Raw genomic sequence first — 21818 nt, 5'->3', positions numbered from 1 at the left:
GTGGTGAGCGAGTGAGTGGGTGGGTGGTGAGTGAGTGAGTGAGTGGGTGAGAGAGTGGGTGAGTGAGTGAGTGGGTGAGTGAGTGGGTGAGTGAGTGGGTGAGTGGGTGAGTGAGCGGGTGGTGAGCGAGCCTCACGGAGCTCGTGACTGGTGAGCGAGTGAGTGGGTGAGTGGGTGAGTGAGTGGGTGAGTGGGTGAGTGGTGAGTGAGTGGGTGAGTGAGTGGGTGAGTGAGTGGGTGAGTGAGTGGTGAGTGAGTAGGTGAGTGAGTGAGTGAGCGAGTGAGTGAGTGAGTGGGTGAGCGGGTGAGTGAGTGGGTGAGTGAGTGAGTGGGTGAGAGAGTGGGTGAGTGAGTGGGTGAGTGAGTGAGTGAGCGAGTGAGTGAGTGAGTGGGTGAGCGGGTGAGTGAGTGGGTGAGTGAGTGAGTGGGTGATTGAGTGGGTGAGAGGGTGGGTGAGTGAGTGAGTGGTGAGTGGTGAGCGAGCCTCACGGAGCTCGTGACTGGTGAGCGAGTGGGTGAGTGGGTGGTGAGTGAGTGGTGAGCGAGCCTCACGGAGCTCGTGACTGGTGAGCGAGTGGGTGAGTAGAACTCGCAGTGCCGATTCGATCAGCGCCAGTCGCTGCTGTGGTGGAGTCCCAATCGCTGTCCCCTCCATCACTCCCTCCATCACAGAGCAGAGAACTCCCACCAGCAGCTCTGTGCACAGACAAAGATCCCCCGGGCAGCCTTCACGGACTCGAGGGGCAAGGGCTGGAACGGCACACGAGGCGGTGGGTGGCCAGCACCACGCCCGACCGCCTTTGTCTCTCCACAGTGCCGGAGATGTTCACTGCACACCGCAGCAGGTGACTCATTTGAGGCCGAGCCGACCTAGGGGAGCATCGGCAACCATCACGGACGGCGTTTCAGCCACCCGCCCGCCCGCTCACCCACCCACTCACCCACCCACTCACCCACCCACCGACCCACTCACCCACTCACTCACCCACTCACTCACCCACTCACCCACCCACTCACCCACCCACTCACCCACCCACCCACCCACTCACCCACCCACCCACTCACCCACTCACTCACTCACCCACTTACTCACCCACTCACTCACCCACTCACTCACCCACTCACCCACCCACTCACCCACCCACTCACCCACTCACCCACCCACTCACTCACTCACCCACCCACTCACCCACTCACCCACCCACTCACCCACCCACTCACCCACCCACCCACTCACCCACCCACCCACCCACCCACCCGCTCACCCACCCACCCACCCACTCACCCACTCACCCACCCACTCACCCACCCACTCACCGACCCACTCACCCACCCACTCACCCACCCACTCACCCACCCACTCACCCACCCACTCGCCCAACCAGTAACTCATCCACCCACCCACCCACCCACTCACCCACCCACCCACCCACTCATCCACTCACCCACCCAGGTCAGGGACTCCAAAAGCACGAAGAACAACCCAGAGCCCAGGCCTACTGATGGTATCATAGGCCTTGACCAGGTCAATAAAGCAGAGATGTAGGTCTTGTTGGAATTCCCTACACCTCTGCTGTAGCAGACGGACATAAAATATGGCATCTGTGCAGGACCGCCCTTTCCTGAAACCGCATTGGGGCTCCGCAAGCCTCTCCTCAGCGTGCCTGGCAAGGCGATGCTGAATAATCCTTGCCAGGACCTTTCCCGGCACACTGAGGAGTGAGATGCCCCTGTAGTTGTTACAGTCTGTGCGGTCCCCCTTCTTAAAAAGGGGGACCACCAGGGCATCCTTCCAATCCTGCGGAACCCGTCCAGTGGTCCAGACTGTTGTTATGATGTCATGTAGGGCAGTCTGTGCACAAACGCCACCCTCCCTCAGCATTTCGCTTGGGAGATCATCTCTGCCCGCTGCCTTTCCTGGTCTCAGACTCCGGATCGCCTTCAATACTTCCTCAACAGATGGCACCTCAGCCAGCCACTCACAGGGGGTGACTTCTTATTCCAATATTTGAGGCACCGCAGCCTCAGCAGGGTCATCCTCACTTTGTGCCACGATGTTTTCCTGGCTGAGGGATTTTCCCTCCCCCAGGACCTCACAGAAACGCTCAGAAAATGTGCACACCTGTTCCTGGGGGTCGGAGATTGGGTCACCGTTTTTTCCCCTAATGATGGTAATAGGTGTGGAGCTGCAGGTTACTTTTTTGATGGAGTTAAATAGAGATGTGTGATCACGGGATATTGAGGCAGACTCCATCTCCTCAGCAACCCGCGACCACCACCCATCCTTGCAGCGCCTCACGGCTCTCCAAACCTCCGAGCGAAGGCTGCGGTAAGCCTCCTCATTCTCTGACGTGGGATTCTGTAGCCGATGACAGTGGGCCTGTCGCTTTTTCTCAACCATCCTGAACACCTCCTCTGTCAGCCAGGGTCTCTGGGGAGGTCTGGACCGCGTACCCAAAGCAGCCATTGCAGCTGCATGAGTCACAGTCCTAAACCTCGCCCATTTACCATCGACATCAGGAGGAGTCGGGGACGATGCCAATCCCAGCCACAAGCGATGATGAAATTCTCGCTTGCAACTTTCATCAGATAACTGAGACCAGGCCACTTTATGTTGGAATGGGGTCCTGGGTGTATACCCACCACCGGAGTGGAAGAATGGCAGGCGCATCTTACAGATGACTAGTCGATGGTCAGAGGGCAGATCAGCTCCACGGTAGGTCCTGGTGTCAAGGACATGGGCTCGCATCCGCTGGTCCGTCACTATGTAGTCCAGCAGATGTACTTGCTTTGACCCGGCATGCATCCATGATGTTGTGTGGATGCGCCGATGCCGGAACAGCGTGTTGGTAATTACAAGCCCATGGGCTGCACAACAATCTAGCAACCTCCTACCGTTGTTATTGAGCTGATCTGGCCCATGCCCTCCAATCACTCCAGACCAGGTACCAGCATCATGACCAACTCGGGCATTGAAGTCACCCAACAAGATGACTCTATCCCGAGGGGTCACTTTAGCCAGCACCTGTGACAGGAGGTCATAGAAGGCATCTGACTCATCGGCTTTGCCTGCATCCCTTCACGGATGTTCGTCTTCGGTGGGGGCTTAAGTAACCACGACCACCATTCCTCGCCTCCGGTTGATGGGAAGGCGAGCCCAAAGTAGCCTGGGGCTTACAGCTTCCCACACCTTACCGCCACGCTCCCACGCCCCCTTCATTCTTTTGTTCAAAAGAAGACCCACACCCTGTTGTTTGGCAGTCTGCTGCCCCGAGTAGAGGACTGTCCACCCCTCATGGTGGCAGGAGTCAGAACCGGTCCACCGGACCTCCTGAATGCCGCATAGATCCAGGCGGTACCGGTCCAGCTCCCGACAGAGGAGTGGCAGCCTCTCCTCCGCAGTGAGCGTTCAAACATTCCACGTGGCCACCCGTAGTGGCTTTTCGTTGTTTCTGGAGTAGCCCCGAGGGTAGAGATTCAATCTCCTGGCTCCGCCAATTGGGGTTTGGCCAGGAGACGTCATAGACGCCTGGCCCCCCGGGGCCTCCGGCACAAGCTTATTAGTTACATATTTCAGTTTAACTCGTGGTTTCGTGGTAATTAATTGAAGGTGGAGGGGTTACCAGCCCCTCACACCCGTCCAGAGCCCCCGTTTAGCCCCTGTGGTGGACACATATGCCATGAGGGGAGGAGCCAATCAAAATTGGACCTCCCCCCACAGCACTGTCCACGACAGAGTTGCCCGTCCGGCACCGCGAGGAGGTAGGGGGTTGTTTTGCCGTGTACACACACAGGTGTACACACACACAGGTGTAAACACACACACAGGTGTACACACACACAGGTGTACACACACACACACAGGTGTACACACACACAGGTGTACACACAGACACTCCCACAGGTAGACCCTCACCAACACAGTGTAGACACACACCCACACAGGTAGACACACACACACAGACACACACACACAGACACACACACACAGTGTAGACACACACCCACACAGGTAGACACACACACACACACAGACACACACACACAGACACACACACACACAGGTGTACACACACACACACAGACATGTGTACACACACACAGGTGTACACACACACACAGGTGTACACACGCAGTGTAGACACACAGACACACAGGTAGACCCTCACACACACAGACACACACACACACACACAGACACTCCCACAGGTGTACACACACACACTCACACAGGTGTACACACACACACGCACAGACACACACACAGACAGGTGTATACACACACAGACACACACACACACACAGACAGGTGTATACACACACAGGTGTACACACACACAGTGTACACACACACACACAGGTGTACACACAGACAGGTGTACACACACACACACAGGTGTACACACACACACACAGGTGTACACACACACACACAGACAGGTGTACACACACACACAGTGTAGACACAGACACTCCCACAGGTAGACCGTCACACACACAGACACACACACACAGACACACACGCACAGACACACACACAGACAGGTGTATACACACACAGACACACACAGGTGTACACACAGACACAGGTGTACACAGACACACAGGTGTACACACACACAGGTGTACACAGACACACAGGTGTACACACACACAGGTGTACACAGACACACAGTGTACACACACACACACAGGTGTACACACACACAGGTGTACACACACACACACAGACACTCACACAGGTAGACACACTCCCACAGGTGTACACAGACACACAGGTGTACACACACACACACACAGGTGTACACACACACACACACAGGTGTACACACACACACACACAGACACACAGACACACAGGTGTACACACATACAGGTGTACACACAGACAGGTGTACACACACACACACAGGTGTACACACACACACACAGGTGTACACACACACACACACAGGTGTACACACACACACACAGGTGTACACACACACACAGGTGTACACACACAGACAGGTGTACACACACACAGGTGTACACAGACACTCCCACAGGTGTACACACATACACTCACACAGGTGTACACACACACACAGGTGTACACACACACACAGGTGTACACACACACACGTGTACACACTCACACAGGTGTATACACACACAGACACACACACACAGGTGTACACACTCACACAGGTGTACACACACACACACACAGGTGTACATACACACACACTGGTGTACACACACACACACACAGACACACACACAGGTGTACACACACACACAGACACACTCAGACACACACACTGGTGTACACACACACACACACAGGTGTACACACACACAGGTGTACACACACTGTGTACACACACACACAGGTGTACACACACAGGTGTACACAGACACTCCCACAGGTAGACACACACACAGACACTCACACAGGTGTACACACACACAGGTGTACACACACACAGGTGTACACACACAGGTGTACACACACAGGTGTACACACACACACAGGTGTACACACACAGGTAGACACACACAGGTGTACACACAGACAGGTGTACACACACACACACAGGTGTACACACACACACAGGTGTACACACACACAGACACACACACACAGACACACACACACAGACACACACACACAGACACACACACACACAGGTGTACACACACACACAGGTGTACACACACACACAGGTGTACACACACACAGGTGTACACACACACAGGTGTACACACACACAGGTGTACACACACACACACACAGGTGTACACACACACACAGGTGTACACACACACACACACAGGTGTACACACACACACACACAGACACACACAGGTGTACACAGACACACACAGGTGTACACACACACACAGGTGTATACACACACACAGGTGTATACACACACACACACACACAGACACTCCCACAGGTGTACACACACACACACAGGTGTACACACACACACAGGTGTACACACAGACACACACTCCCACAGGTAGACACACACCTGTGTGAGTCCCCGGCTCCATTCCCTCTGTGAGGTCCTCCAGCCGCGACAGCGTGAGCTGAACATCGCCATCACAGAAGCTGCAACATCAACAACATCAACATCAACAACATCAACAACATCATCAACAACAACATCAACATCATCATCAACATCATCAACAACATCAACATCATCATCAACATCGCCATCACAGAAGCTGCAACATCAACAACATCAACAACATCAACATCATCATCAACATCAACATCATCAACAACATCAACATCATAAACATCAACAACATCAACAACATCAACAACATCATCATCAACATCATCAACATCATCATCATCAACATCAACATCATCAACATCATCAACAACATCAACATCATCAACATCTACAACATCAACATCATCAACATCATCAACAACAACATCAACATCAACAACATCATCAACATCATCATCAACATCATCAACATCATCAACAACATCAACATCATCATCAACATCAACAACATCAACATCATCAACATCAACATCATCAACATCATCAACATCAACAACATCATCAACATCAACAACAACATCAACAACATCAACATCATCAACAACAACATCAACAACATCAACAACATCAACAACAACAACATCAACAACAACATCAACATCATCAACATCATCATCAACATCAACATCATCAACATCTACAACATCAACATCATCAACATCATCAACATCAACAACATCATCAACATCATCAACATCATCATCAACATCAACATCATCAACATCATCAACAACATCAACATCATCAACATCTACAACATCAACATCATCAACATCATCAACATCAACAACATCATCAACATCATCATCAACATCAACATCATCAACATCATCAACAACATCAACATCAACAACAACAACATCAAGAACAACATCAACATCATCAACATCATCATCAACATCAACATCATCAACATCTACAACATCAACATCGTCAACATCATCAACATCAACAACATCATCAACATCATCAACATCATCATCAACATCAACATCATCAACAACATCAACATCATCAACATCTACAACATCAACATCATCAACATCATCAACATCAACAACATCATCAACATCATCATCAACATCAACAACATCATCAACATCAACAACATCAACATCAACATCATCAACAACATCAACAACATCAACATCATCAACATCATCAACATCATCAACAACATCAACATCATCATCAACATCAACAACATCAACATCATCAACATCAACATCATCAACATCATCAACATCAACAACATCATCAACATCAACAACAACATCAACAACATCAACATCATCAACAACAACATCAACAACATCAACAACATCAACAACAACATCATCAACAACAACATCAACAACATCAACATCATCAACAACAACATCAACAACATCAACATCATCAAAAACAACATCAACAACATCATCAACAACAAAAACATCATCAACAACATCAACAACATCAACATCATCAACAACAACATAAACAACATCAACAACATCAACAACATCAACATCATCAACAACAACATCATCAACAACAACATTAACAACATCAACATCATCAACAACAACATCAACATCATCAACAACAACATCAACAACATCAACAACATCAACATCATCAACATCATCAACATCAACAACATCATCAACAACAACAACATCATCAACAACAACATCAATAACATCAACATCAACAACATCATCATCAACAACAACAACATCATCAACAACAACAACATCATCAACAACAACATCAACATCATCAACATCATCATCAACAACAACATCAACAACATCAACAACATCAACATCATCAACATCATCATCAACATCATCAACATCAACAACAACATCAACAACATCAACAACAACATCAACAACATCATCATCAACAACATCATCAACATCAACAACATCAACAACATCAACAACATTAACATCATCAACATCATCATCAACATCATCAACATCAACATCATCATCAACAACAACATCAACAAAATCAACAACATCATCATCAACAACATCATCATCAACAACATCATCAACATCAACAACATCAACAACATCAACAACAACATCAACAACATCAACAACAACATCAACAACATCATCATCAACAACATCAACAACAACATCAACAACAACATCAACAACATCATCAACAACAACATCAACAACATCATCAACAACATCAACAACATCAACAACAACATCAACAACATCATCAACAACAACATCAACAACATCATCAACAACATCAACAACATCAACATCATCAACATCAACAACATCAACAACAACATCAACAACAACAACATCATCATCAACAACATCAACAACAACATCAACATCATCAACAACATCAAAATCACCATCAACATCACCATCAACATCATCAACAACAACATCGCCATCACAGAAGCTGCAACAACAACAACAACATCAACATCATCAACATCAACAACATCACCATCAACATCATCAACAACATCAACATCACCATCACCATCATCAACATCACCATCACAGAAGCTGCAACAACAACAACATCAACATCACCTTCAACATCACCATCATCACCAACATCACCATCAACATCACCATCAACATCAACATCACCATCATCAACATCAACATCATCAACATCACCATCAACATCACCATCAACATCACCATCAACATCACCATCATCAACATCAACATCATCAACATCACCATCAACATCACCATCAACATCATCATCACCATCAACATCATGAACAACATCACCATCAACATCACCATCAACATCACCATCATCATCACCATCAACAATATCAACATCACCATCAACATCACTATCAACATCACCATCAACATCACCATAATCATCACCATCAACATCACCATCAACGACGTGATGGTAGTGATGGTGATGGTAGTGATGGTGATGGTAGTGATGATGTTGATGGTGAAGATGATAGTAGTGATGTTGGTAGTGATGGTGGTGATAGTGATGGTGTTGAAGGTGTTGATGCTGATGGTGGTGATGGTGGTGATGGTGATGAAGGTGGTAATGGTGGTGATGATGGTGGTGATGATGATGGTGATGATGGTGAGGATGATGGTGATGATGATGGTGGTGGTGGTAATGGTGGTGATGAAGGTGGTGATGGTGGTGATGATGGTGGTGACGATGGCTGTGATGGTGCTGATGATGGTGATGATGATGGTGGCAATGATGGTGATGATGATGGTGGCGATGATGGTGATGATGTTGACGGTGATGATGTTGGTGATGATGATGGTGATGATGATGGTGATGATGATGGTGATGATGATGGTGATGATGGTGATGATGGTGATGATGATGGTGATGATGGTGATGATGTTGATGGTGGTGATGATGGTGATGATGGTGATGATGATGTTGATGTTGTTGATGGTGATGGTGGTGATGGTGATGATGATGATGGTGATGATGATGGTGATGATGATGATGGTGGTGATGATGATGGTGATGATGATGGTGGTGATGATGATGGTGATGTTGACAGTGATGGTAATGATGGTAATGATGATGATGATGGTGATGTTGACAGTGATGGTAATGATGGTGATGATGGTGATGATGGTGATGATGGTGGTGATGATGATGGTGATGATGATGATGGTGGTGATGATGATGATGGTGATGTTGACGGTGATGGTAATGATGGTAATGATGGTAATGATGGTGATGATGGTGATGTTGATGTTGTTGATGGTGATGGTGGTGATGGTGATGATGATGATGGTGATGATGATGATGGTGATGATGATGACGGTGATGGTGATGATGATGATGTTGACGGTGATGGTGATGATGGTGGTGATGATGGTGGTGATGATGGTGGTGATGATGATGGTGATGATGGTGATGATGATGGTGATGATGGTGGTGATGATGATGGTGATGATGGTGATGATGGTGATGTTGACGGTGATGGCAATGATGGTAATGATGGTGATGATGATGATGGTGATGTTGACGGTGATGGTAATGATGGTGATGATGGTGATGTTGAAGTTGTTGATGGTGATGGTGGTGATGGTGATGATGGTGATGATGATGATGGTGATGATGATGACGGTGATGGTGATGATGATGATGATGATGTTGACGGTGATGGTGATGATGGTGGTGATGATGGTGGTGATGATGGTGGTGATGATGATGGTGATGATGGTGATGATGATGATGGTGGTGATGATGATGGTGATGATGGTGATGATGGTGATGTTGACGGTGATGGCAATGATGGTAATGATGGTGATGATGATGGTGATGTTGACGGTGATGGTAATGATGGTGATGATGGTGATGATGATGGTGATGATACTGATGATGATGATGACGGTGATGATGGTGATGATGGTAATGATGGTGATGATGTTACCTCTTCTGCTGGTCGAGATCTCGGAGAATCGATGCGTGGAACGACATCGTCAAGTATCACTACATCCAGCAGACACGGAGAGAGACACGGGGAGAGAGACACGGGAAGAGAGACACGGGGAGAGAGACACGGGGAGAGAGAGACACGGGGAGAGAGAGACACGGGGAGAGAGACACGGGGAGAGAGAGACACAGTGAGAGAGACACGGGGAGAGAGAGACACGGGGAGAGAGACACGGGGAGAGAGAGACACGGGGAGAGAGACACGGGGAGAGAGAGACACGGGGAGAGAGAGACACAGTGAGAGAGACACGGGGAGAGAGAGACACGGGGAGAGAGACACGGGGAGAGAGAGACACGGGGAGAGAGACACGGGGAGAGAGACACGGGGAGAGAGAGACACGGGGAGAGAGAGACACGGGGAGAGACACGGGGAGAGAGACACGGGGAGAGAGAGACACGGGGAGAGAGAGACACAGTGAGAGAGTTAACAGACTCAGGGGCTTTCCAGGCAACACTTCCTCTTATGAGTTTCAATTCTGAATTAACCACACAGAGACCCACAGACTCAACACACAGAGACCCACAGACTCACCACACAGAGACCCATAGACTCATCACACAGAGACCCATAGACTCATCACACAGAGACCCACAGACTCACCACACAGAGACCCACAGACTCATCACACAGAGACCCATAGACTCACCACACAGAGACCCACAGACTCACCACACAGAGACCCACAGACTCACCACAGAAACCCACAGACTCACCACAGAGACCCACAGACTCACCACAGAGAGACCCACAGACTCACCACAGAGACCCATAGACTCACCACACAGAGACTCACCACACAGAGACCCACAGACTCACCACACAGAGACCCACAGACTCACCACACAGAGACCCATAGACTCACCACACAGAGACCCACAGACTCACCACACAGAGACCCACAGACTCACCACAGAGACCCATAGACTCACCACACAGAGACCCACAGACTCACCACACAGAGACCCACAGACTCACCACACAGAGACCGAGACTCACCACACAGAGACCCACAGACTCACTACACAGAGACCCATAGACTCACCACACAGAGACCCACAGACTCACCACACAGAGACCCACAGACTCACCAAACAGAGACCCACAGACTCACTACACAGAGACACACAGACTCACCACACAGAGACCGAGACTCACCACACAGAGACCCACAGACTCACTACACAGAGACCCATAGACTCACCACACAGAGACCCACAGACTCACCACACAGAGACTCATAGACTCACCACACAGAGACCCACAGACTCACACAGAGACCCACAGACTCAGCACACAGAGACCCACAGACTCACCACACAGAGACCCACAGACTCACCACACAGAGACCCACAGACTCACCAAATAGAGACCCATAGACTCACACAGAGACCCACAGACTCACCACACAGAGACCCACAGACTCACCACACAGAGACACACAGACTCACCACACAGAGACACACAGACTCACTACACAGAGACCCACAGACTCACCACACAGAGACCCACAGACTCACCACACAGAGACCCACAGACTCACCACACAGAGACACACAGACTCACCACACAGAGACCCGTAGACTCACCACACAGAGACACACAGACTCACCACACAGAAACCCACAGACTCACCACACAGAGACCCACAGACTCACTACACAGAGACCCACAGACTCACCACACAGAGACCCACAGACTCACCACACATAGACCCATAGACTCACCACACAGAGACCCACAGACTCACCACACAGAGACCCACAGACTCACCACACAGAGACCCACAGACTCACCACACAGAGACCCACAGACTCACCACACAGAGACCCATGACTCACCACACAGAGACCCACAGACTCACTACACAGAGACCCACAGACTCACCACACAGAGACCCACAGACTCACCACACAGAGACCCACAGACTCACTACACAGAGACCCACAGACTCACCACACAGAGACCCACAGACTCACCACAGAGACCCACAGACTCACCACACAGAGACCCACAGACTCACCACACAGAGACCCACAGACTCACCACACAGAGACCCACAGACTCACCACACAGAGAGCCACAGACTCACCACACAGAGACCCACAGACTCACCACACAGAGACACACAGACTCACCACACAGAGACCCGTAGACTCACTACACAGAGACCCACAGACTCACCACACAGAGACCCACAGACTCACTACACAGAGACCCACAGACTCACCACACAGAGACCCACAGACCCACCACAGAGACCCACAGACTCACCACACAGAGACCCATAGACTCATCACACAGAGACCCATAGACTCACCACACAGAGACCCACAGACTCACTACACAGAGACACACAGACACCACACAGAGACCCATAGACTCACCACACAGAGACCCATAGACTCATCACACAGAGACCCACAGACTCACCACACAGAGACCCACAGACTCACTACACAGAGACCCACAGACTCACCACACAGAGACCCATAGACCCACCACAGAGACCCACAGACTCACCACACAGAGACCCATAGACTCATCACACAGAGACCCATAGACTCACCACACAGAGACCCATAGACTCACCACACAGAGACCCATAGACTCATCACACAGAGACCCACAGACTCACCACACAGAGACCCACAGACTCACTACACAGAGACCCAGGTACTTTCCGGACCTAGATGACGTCATTCAGAAACCACACAACAACACAGACAAAGCTTCCCCTTGTAGCCTCTGGCGGGCAGTAGGGGCAAGTGCTGTCACACACACACAGTCACTCACCCGCTCACTCACCAACTCACTCACTCAGTCACTCGATCAGTCACTCACCCACTCACTCACCAACTCACTCAGTCACTCATCCACTCACTCACTCGGCCACTCAATCACCCACTCACTCACGCACCCACCAACTCACTCACTCACCCACCTGCTCACTCACCTACTCACTCACTCACCTACTCACCTACTCACTCACTCACCCACTCACTCACTCACCCACCTGCTCACCCACCCACTCACTCACTCCCCACTCACCCACCCACTCACCTACTCACCCACCAAATCACCCACTCACTCACCCACCCACTCACCTACTCACTCACTCACCTACTCACCCACTCACTCACCCACCTGCTCACCTACTCACCCACTCACTCACTCACCCACCCACTCACCTACTCACCCACCAAATCACCCACTCACTCACCCACTCACTCACTCACCCACTCACTCACCCACCCACTCACCTACTCACCCACCCACTCACTCACCCACTCACCTACTCACTCACTCACCCACTCACTCACCCACTCACTCACTCACTCACCCACCTGCTCACCTACTCACCCACTCACTCACCCACTCACTCACCTACTCACTCACTCACCCACTCACCCACTCACCTACTCACCCACCTGCTCACCTACTCACCCACTCACTCACTCAATCGCCCACTCACTCGCCCACTCACCCACTCACTCACTCAGTCACTCACTCACTCACTCACCCACTCACTCACTCAGTCACTCACTCACTCAGTCACTCAGTCACTCACTCAGTCACTCACTCACTCACTCACTCACCCACTCACTCACTCACTCAACCACTCACCCACTCACTCACCCACTCACTCACCTACTCACTCACTCACTCACCCACTCACTCACTCACTCACCCACTCACTCACTCACTCACCCACTCACTCACCCACTCACCTACTCACTCACTCACCCACTCACTCACCCACCCACTCACTCACTCACTCACCCACTCACTCACCCACTCACCCACCCACTCACTCACTCACCCACCCACTCACCCACTCACTCACTCACTCACCCACTCACCCACCCACTCACTCACCCACTCACTCACCCACTCACTCACCCACTCACCCACTCACTCACCCACTCACTCACCCACTCACTCACCCACTCACCCACTCACCCACCCACTCACTCACTCACTCACCCACTCACTCACTCACCCACCCACTCACTCACTCACTCACCCACTCACTCACTCACCCACTCACTCACTCACCCACTCACCTACTCACTCACTCACCCACTCACCTACTAACTCACTCACCCACCCACTCACTCACCCACTCACTCACCCACTCACTCACTCACCCACTCACTCACTCACCCACTCACCTACTCACTCACTCACCCACTCACCTACTAACTCACTCACCCACCCACTCACTCACCCACTCACTCACCCACTCACCCGCTCACCCACTCACTCACCCACTCACTCACTCACCCACTCACCCACCCGCTCACTCACCCACTCACTCACTCACTCACCCACTCACTCACTCACCCACTCACCCACCCGCTCACTCACCACTCACTCACTCACCCACTCACTCACCCACTCACTCACTCACCCACTCACTCACTCACCCACTCACCCACCCACTCACTCACTCACCCACTCACCCACCCGCTCACTCACCACTCACTCACTCACCCACTCACTCACCCACTCACTCACTCACCCACCACCTCAGCCGTCTCCCTCTCCACACTGCCACCAGGCAGGCACTCTTCTGGTTGAAGGCTGAGTTCGTGACTCCACCCACTCAGCAGGTAAAGTTGGGGACTTTCCGTCAAATAAAGACAAAGCTCACCCGTGTAGCCTCGAGCACGATCTAGGGGCAAGTGCTGTTACACAAACACACCCACTCACTCAGCCACTCACTCAGCCACTCACTCAGCCACTCACTCACCCACCACTCACCCACTCACTCACCCACTCACTCAGCCACTCACTCACCCACTCACTCAGCCACTCACTCACCCACTCACTCACCCACTCACTCAGCCACCCACTCACCCACTCACTCACCCACTCACTCAGCCACTCATTCACCCACTCACCCACTCACTCACTCACCCACCACTCACCCACTCACTAAGCCACTCACTCACCCACTCACTCACCCACTCACCCACTGACTCGCCCACTCACCTACTCACTCACCCACTCACCTACTCACTCACCCACTCACTCACCCACTCACCTACTCACCCATGCATCCACTTACTCAGCCACTCACTCAACCACTCACTCAGCCACTCACTCACCCACTCACCGACTCACTCACTCACCCATGCATCCACTTACTCAGCCACTCACTCACCCACCTACTCACCTACTCACCCATTCACTCACTCGCTTACTCACCCACTCACTCAACAACTCACCCAGCCACTCACTCACCCACTCACTCACCCACTCACTCAGCCAATACTCACCTCCTCACACCTATACACAGACACCTACACACACACACAGATACCTACACAGACACCTACACACAGACACTTACGGTACAGACAGACACCTACACACACAACAACAACAACCGCCATTCGCTGCTAAGTGGTGGTGACGTCACCACGACGCTTGTGCCAGGCTATGTGCACCGTGAGGCCACGTGAAGTGTCGAACGCCCGCTGGCAGGAGGTCACAGGGCAGACCCAGGTGCCACGGGTCGACTGACTGAGATGACTGGCTGATGCACCACCTGTGCCCCCTACTGTGCCAACCTGCTGTGCTTTAGCCACCCGGCGCTCCGCTCGTTGTTCTGAGCGTCGCTCCTCCGCCCTCCATTGTTGTTGGAGGGCGACTGCCTCCAACTGCCCAGTAGCCTCAAGGTGCACCTAGCCTGGCACTGCCCAGCGGCAGCGTCCTTCACGAGCCTCCTCCACAGAGGCCGATCTTGACACCGCTGGTACCGGTCATCGGCAAGTCCACTCAGCTCCACATCCTCCTGTACCATGTCACTCCATCTCTTCTTTAGCCCGTTCCGCATCCATTTAGCCCCTCGATCTGGCTGAACAAAAGCTGTTTGGGCATGCGGTGGCTGGGCATGCGGGCTACATGACCCAGCCATCGCAGCCTTGCCTGCTGGAGGAGCTCACCGATGGGACCTTGCCCAGATCTTTCGAGGATTGGGAGCTCCTCACACAATCCAGTCTGGTTAAACCCAGGATGGATCGTAGGCAGGCCAGCCTAAATGTTTCTAACCGGCGAAGATGTTCCATTCGGGGGGTCCACGTTTCGCAAGCGTAGAGAAGGGAGGGAATGACCGTGGCCGAGAATACCCGAAGCTTCATGCGGAGCGACAGACCAGGTAGCTTCCACACAGCGCTACGCAACCGATGAAAAGATATTGCCGCTCGACTGATTCGGAGTGAGACCTCTGCTGTTAAACTGGAGCCAGTCATAAGCACACTGCCCAGGTATGGGAAACTCTCCACTCTCTCCACAAGTGCGCCATCACCGATTGGGAGTTGTGGGGGTGGAGTGTCTGATGGTACAAAATACCCAGGCAGGTGCTTAGTTTTGGTGGGGCTGATGGTAAGGCCCCATCTCTTAGTGGCACGCTCCAGTCTCAGCAGCAGCGTCTCCAACTCCTCCTCTGAAGGAGCAGCTATTACCAAATCATCGGCATACATAAAGTGGTTGAGCAATAGGGAGCCATCCCTTGACCATACCCGGGCATCGATCAGCCTCCCATTGTATCTGTACCTGATGGAAATTTCTCCGGTACAGCTACTGAAGGCTTCACAAACTACGTGGTCAAAATAGATGTTAAATAATGTGGGAGCCAGAGGACATCTCTGTCGCACCCCAAGGTGTACAGGGAATGGCTCCGACTCCCGGCCACGTAGTTTTACCCGGGCCCGCTCACCATCATGAAGGTCCTTAATGATCGTGAGCAGAGGGTCAGGGACTCCGAAAGCACGAAGAACAACCCAGAGCCCAGGCATACTGATGGTATCATAGGCCTTGGCCAGGTCAATAAAGCAGAGATGTAGGTCTTGTTGGAATTCCCTACACCTCTGCTATAGCAGACGGACAGAAAATATGGCATCTGTGCAGGACCGCCCTTTCCTGAAACTGCATTGGGGCTCCGCAAGCCTCTCCTCAGCGTGCTTGGCAAGGCGATTTTGAATAATCCTTGCCAGGACCTTTCCCGGCACACTGAGGAGTGAGATGCCCCTGTAGTTGTTACAGTCTGTGCGGTCCCCCTTCTTAAAGAGGGGGACCACCAGGGCATTCTTCCAATCCTGCGGAACCTGTCCAGTGGTCCAGACTGTTGTTATGATGTTATATAGGGCAGTCTGTGCACAAACGCCACCCTCCCTCAGCATTTCGCTTGGGAGATCATCTCTGCCCGCTGCCTTTCCTGGTCTCAGACTCCGGATCGCCTTCAGTACTTCCTCAGCAGATGGCACCTCAGCCACTCACAGGGGGTGACTTCCTCCTCCACACACACAAATACACACACGCACACAGACACACACACGCAGACACCTACACACAGACACCTACATACAGACATCTACATACAGACACCTACATACAGATACCTACATACAGACATCTACATACAGACACTTACATACAGACATCTACATACAGACACCTACATACAGACATCTACATACAGACATCTACATACAGACACCTACAGACATCTACATACAGACATCTACATACAGAGAGATCCCCCATATAGCCTTAACAGACTGTAGGGGCAAGTGCTGTTAGCGAGCACCTATGAAGGCCGGAACAGTACACGAGGGGGTGGGTGGCCAGCACCACGCCCGACCGCCTTTGTCTCCCTAGTGGCAATGTTTACACACCGCACCAGGTACTCATTTGAGGCTGAGTCGACCTAGGGGAGGCCCGGGACCGGTTCAGATAATCGTCACTGGTGTTGGCCGTGAGCGGGAATCGAACCCGGGTCGCCAGGTTCATAGCGCAGCGTAGCGCTAACCACTACACTACCGCTCCCCACTCACATACACACACACACTCACATACACACTCACATACACACATACACTCGCACACACTCACATACACACACAAACACATACATACACACATACATACAACAACAACCGCCATTCACCACTAAGTGGCGATGACGTCACCACGACGCTTGTGCCAGGCCATGTGCACTCACAAACACACACTCACATACACACCACGCACACACAGACACACACACAGTGACACACACTCATATACACAACAACAACCGCCATTCGCCACCAAGTGGCGGTGATGTCACCACGACGCTTGTGCCAGGCTATGTGCACCCTGAGGCTATCACGTGAAGTGTCGAACGCCCGCTGGCAGGAGGTCACGGGGCAGACCCAGCAGGTGCCACGGGTCGACTGACTGAGATGACTGAGATGAGTGGCTGATGCACCACCTGTGCCCCCTACTGTGCCAACCTGCTGTGCTTTAGCCACCCGGCGCTCCGCTCGTTGTTGTGAGCGTCGCTCCTCCGCCCTCCGTTGTTGTTGGAGGGCGACTGCCTCCAACTGCCCAGTAGCGTCCTTCACGAGCCTCCTCCACAGAGGCCGATCTTGACACCGCTGGTACCAGTCATCGGCAAGTCCACTCAGCTCCACGTCCTCCTGTACCACATCACTCCATCTCTTCTCTAGCCCGTGCCGCGCCCGCTTAGCCCCCTCTATCCGGCCAAACAAAAGCTGTTTCGGCATGCGGTGGCTGGGCATGCGGGCTACATGACCCAGCCATCGCAGCCTTGCCTGCCGGAGGAGCTCACCGATGGGACCCTGCCCAGATCTTTCAAGGATTTGTGAGATCTGGGCAGATCTGGACACTTACATACAGACACCTACATACAGACACCTACATACAAACACCTACAGACATCTACATACAGACATCTACATACAGACATCCACATACAGACATTTACATAGACACTTACATACAGACATCTACATACAGACACCTACATACAGACACCTACAGACATCTACATACGGACACCTACATACAGACACCTACAGACATCTACATACAGACACTTACATACAGACATCTACATACAGACACTTACATACAGACATCTACATACAGACACTTACATACAGACATCTACATACAGACACTTACATACAGACATCTACATACAGACACCTACATACAGACACCTACAGACATTTACATACAGACACTTACATACAGACACCTACATACAAACACCTACAGACATCTACATACAGACATCTACATACAGAGATTTACATACAGACATTTACATACAGACATCCACATACAGACATTTACATAGACACTTACATACAGACATCTACATACAGACATTTACATACAGACATCTACATACAGTAACTTACATACAGACATCTACATACAGACACTTACATACAGACACTTACATACAGACACTTACATACAGACATCTACATACAGACATTTACATACAGACACTTACATACAGACACCTACATACAAACACCTACAGACATCTACATACAGACATCTACATACAGACATTTACATACAGACATTTACATACAGACATCCACATACAGACATTTACATAGACACTTACATACAGACATCTACATACAGACATTTACATACAGACATCTACATACAGTAACTTACATACAGACATCTACATACAGACACTTACATACAGACACTTACATACAGACATCTACATACAGACACTTACATACAGACATCTACATACAGACATCTACATACAGACACTTACATACAGACATCTACATACAGACACTTACATACAGACACTTACATACAGACACTTACATACAGACACTTACATACAGACATCTACATACAGACATCTACATACAGACACCTACAGACATCTACATACAGACACCTACAGACATCTACATACAGTAACTTACATACAGACATCTACATACAGACACTTACATACAGACACTTACATACACACACTTACATACAGACATCTACATACAGACATTTACATACGCGCAGTGTCCTCTCCTCTGTGACGCTGCTGTCGCCTGCGACGTTGAAGCGACTGCTTGGAAATCCCCTAGCTACGGGGCGGGGCCCAGTGAAGGGAGGGGGCGTGGCCGGGAAAGGGGCGGGGAGATGACCATATTTGGTGAAGGTGTGGGAGAGTGGCCGAGGGTGAGAATGGGCGTATCCATACCCTTATAAGGTGAGAGGGCGTGGTTACGCGGCACGTGGTGACGGAGGGTGGGATACGGGTTGTTAGGAGGCGTGGCCATGCCCTTATATGGTGAGGGCATGTCTGCCTGCCACTACGAAGGGTAATCTTGGGTTCTTTCGTTGAAGTCACGTGGATGGGTTAAAGTAAAATGACAAAATAAATAACAGAAACCCCCCACGACGTTTCGATCACAACACAAGCGGCCTTCATCAGGCGGAGAGGAGAGGGGGCGGGACCGAAACGCTTTATTATTTGAACCCAACCACGTGACTTTACCCAAAGACCCAACGATGATGTCACGCCAAAAGCTTTAAGTCAAGATTCATACTCTACTATAAACTTACACATTACTCACTAATATACACTACTATACACTTACACTATACACTACTCACTAATATACACTATACACTACTATAAACTTACACATTACTCACTAATATACACTAATATACACTACTATACACTTATACTATACACTACTCACTAATATACACTAATATACACTATACACTACTATAAACTTACACATTACTCACTAATATACACTAATATACACTACTATACACTACTATACACTTACACTACTCACTAATATACACTATACACTACTATACACTACTATAAACTTACACTATACATTACTCACTAATATACACTTCTATACACTTACACTATAGACTACTCACTAATATACACTACTATACACTTACACTATAAACTAATATACACTACACTTCTATACACTACACTATACACTACTCACTAATATACACTACTATACACTACACTACTATAAACTTATACATTTCTCACTAATATACACTACTCACTAATATACACTTACACATTACTCACTAATATACACTAATATACACTACACTACTATACACTACTATACACTATACTCTACTATAAACTTACACATTACTCACTAATATACACTACTATACACTTATACACTACTCACTAATATACACTACTATACACTTACACTATACACTACTCACTAATATACTCTAATATACACTTATACTATACACTACTCACTAATATACACTTACACTAATATACACTATACACTTATACTATACACTACTCACTAATATACTCTAATATAAACTTACACATTACTCACTAATATACACTACACTACTATACACTACTATACACTATACCCTACTATAAACTTATA

At 49.7% G+C, this 21818-nt stretch overlaps 1 long non-coding RNA gene across 2 annotated transcripts; it reads right to left on the bottom strand.

Moving 5' to 3' along the window:
- Positions 1-8153: 8153 nt before the first annotated feature.
- On the bottom strand, positions 8154-20525 carry LOC142923884 (uncharacterized). 2 transcript variants are annotated; one of them, XR_012940930.1, is made up of 3 exons: positions 20416-20525; positions 10501-10559; positions 8154-8504 (listed from the first exon to the last, which is right to left on the bottom strand). It is a non-coding gene; the product is annotated as an uncharacterized LOC142923884 (long non-coding RNA). The 2 variants fall into 2 exon arrangements; XR_012940931.1 differs by lacking the exon at positions 8154-8504 and adding an exon at positions 8601-8614.
- Between the last annotated feature and the right edge of the window lie 1293 nt (positions 20526-21818).

The sequence above is a fragment of the Petromyzon marinus genome, unplaced genomic scaffold, assembly GCF_048934315.1.
Source record: "Petromyzon marinus isolate PM22_M1 ecotype Great Lakes invasive population unplaced genomic scaffold, UKy_Petmar_22M1.pri1.0 PM_Scaffold_83, whole genome shotgun sequence".
Classification (NCBI taxonomy): domain Eukaryota; kingdom Metazoa; phylum Chordata; class Hyperoartia; order Petromyzontiformes; family Petromyzontidae; genus Petromyzon; species Petromyzon marinus.
Note: the sequence above shows the minus strand (reverse complement) of the source record. Positions and strands in the feature narration are given on the sequence as shown.